Here is a 2,426-nt window from a genome sequence, read left to right on the forward strand (position 1 = left end):
TGACCTGGTCCCTCGCGGCCAGGCCGAGGGGGTTAGAAGACTCGCGAGGTCCCTCCCGGGTTACCCTGGGAGGGACCGGCGGCTGTGGGGCTGCCTGCGTCCGTCGCACTGGGAGCCCCTCTTCCTTCCTTGCCCCCCTCGGGTGGGCGGGAAGGCGGGGGCTCCCAGGCCGAGCGCCTGGCAGTGGGTTTTTCTCCCAACGGTGCAGTCTGACTCCCAGAGGGGAAGCCTCGAACGGGGCACCGGGGCCGTCTTGCCGCGCGGGCGGCGGACGGACGGTGTCGCCTTCCTCCCGCCTCTCCTGCACCCGCAGGTGGGCGAACGTTTTCGAAAAGTTGCCTGTGACTCTTGGCGGTGGATCACTCGGCTCGCGCGTCGATGAAGAACGCAGCTAGCTGCGAGAATTAGTGTGAATTGCAGGACACATTGATCATCGACACTTCGAACGCACCTTGCGGCCCCGGGTTCCTCCCGGGGCTACGCCTGTCTGAGGGTCGCTCGATTGTCAATCGCCCCGGGGCTTCCCCGGGACGCGGCTGGGGCCGTCGCAGGGTTAGCTCCGCTACCCCTTCGTCCCCCCACAAGTTCAGACCACCCCGATCGCCCGTGGCAGGGTCCCTCGACGGGTCCTGCCGCTGAGGTACGCCGCCGGCGCGCCTGGCCCCCTGAGAAGGGGGCCTGGCGACCGGTCCGCCCCGGGCCCGTCCCGGGGCGCCTGGCTGCGTGCCGCGCGAGGCTGTCTGTGGTGTCCCACCGGCTGCCCACGCGCACGCGCCTCGGGCGCCCACCTCCGCGGCCGGCTCTCCGGAGAGGGCGAAGCCCTTCCGGACGCGATCCGGGGAAAGAGATGGCGCGCGCTGCCGGGCGTTGCCAGGCCCCTGCTCCGGCAGGGGCCCGGCCTCTTCCCCGGCAGTGCCCCCTTTTGACGCTCCGGCGTCATGCTTCCGACTACGACCTCAGATCAGACGTGGCGACCCGCTGAATTTAAGCATATTACTAAGCGGAGGAAAAGAAACTAACCAGGATTCCCCCCAGTAACGGCGAGTGAAGAGGGAAGAGCCCAGCGCCGAATCCCCGCCCGGTGGCGGGCGCGGGAAATGTGGCGTACAGAAGACCGACTCCCCGGCGTCGCTCAGGGGGCCCAAGTCCTTCTGATCGAGGCTCACCCCGCGGACGGTGTTAGGCCGGTAGCGGCCCCCGGCGCGCCGGGATCGGGTCTTCTCGGAGTCGGGTTGCTTGGGAATGCAGCCCAAAGCGGGTGGTAAACTCCATCTAAGGCTAAATACGGGCGCGAGACCGATAGCCAACAAGTACCGTAAGGGAACTGGTCGCCTGGCTGCGCGACCAGATGGCCCTGCGGGCAGGGGGGTGACCAGATGGCCCTGCGGGCTGGGCGACCAGATGGCCCTGCGGGCTGGGCGACCAGATGGCCCTGCGGGCTGGCGGCCGGGCTAACTCCAACTTTTGTCCCCCCCCAAAGTTCTGTAATAGTCGACAAAAATGGGCTCCCCGGGCAGGCCGTCGGGGAGAGGACGTGGCCGGGGCTTAACCCTCCTTGGGTCCGGCCTAGGGTCCGTGTGCTCGGGACGGGGCTCCCAGAGAGGCTCTCCCCAGCCTGGCTAGGGTTCGGAAGGTGGGTCCGGGGCCCGGGGAGGCTCTCCCCGGCCTGGCTAGGGTTCGGTAGCTGGGACCGGGCCCGGGGCTTGAGCTCCGTCCGGCCGGGCCTGGGGTGCGTGAGCCCCCCGTCCTGCAAGCCGTCAGAGGGTCCGGGTGCTGGGGACGGGGCTCCACAGGGGCCCGGGAGGCTCTCCCCGGCCTGGCTAGGGTTCGGTAGCTGGGACCGGGCCCGGGGCTTGAGCTCCGTCCGGCCGGGCCTGGGGTGCGTGAGCCCCCCGTCCTGCAAGCCGTCAGAGGGTCCGGGTGCTGGGGACGGGGCTCCACAGGGGCCTGGGGAGGCTCTCCCTGGCCTGGCTAGGGTTCGGTAGCTGGGACCGGGCCCAGGGCTTGAGCTCCGTCCGGCCGGGCCTGGGGTGCGTGAGCCCCCCATCCTGCAAGCCGTCAGAGGGTCCGGGCGCTGGGGACGGGGCTCCACAGGGGCCCGGGGAGGCTCTCCCCGGCCTGGCTAGGGTTCGGTAGCTGGGACCGGGCCCGGGGCTTGAGCTCCGTCCGGCCGGGCCTGGGGTGCGTGAGCCCCCCGTCCTGCAAGCCGTCAGAGGGTCCGGGCGCTGGGGACGGGGCTCCACGGGGGCCCGGGGAGGCTCTCCCCGGCCTGGCTAGGGTTCGGTAGCTGGGACCGGGCCCGGGGCTTGAGCTCCGTCCGGCCGGGCCTGGGGTGCATGAGCCCCCCGTCCTGCAAGCGGTCAGAGGGTCCGGGTGCTGGGGACGGGGCTCCACCGGGGCCCGGGGAGGCTCTCCCCGGCCTGGCT

At 71.2% G+C, this 2,426-nt stretch overlaps 1 non-coding gene across 1 annotated transcript; it reads left to right on the forward strand.

Moving 5' to 3' along the window:
- The first annotated feature begins 343 nt into the window (after positions 1–343).
- Positions 344–497, forward strand: LOC147661157 (5.8S ribosomal RNA). Its single transcript, XR_015306019.1, has one exon. It is a non-coding gene; the product is annotated as a 5.8S ribosomal RNA (ribosomal RNA).
- Positions 498–2,426: the final 1,929 nt, after the last annotated feature.

The sequence above is a fragment of the Lissotriton vulgaris genome, unplaced genomic scaffold (genome assembly GCF_964263255.1).
Source record: "Lissotriton vulgaris unplaced genomic scaffold, aLisVul1.2 SCAFFOLD_368, whole genome shotgun sequence".
In the NCBI taxonomy this organism is placed as follows: domain Eukaryota; kingdom Metazoa; phylum Chordata; class Amphibia; order Caudata; family Salamandridae; genus Lissotriton; species Lissotriton vulgaris.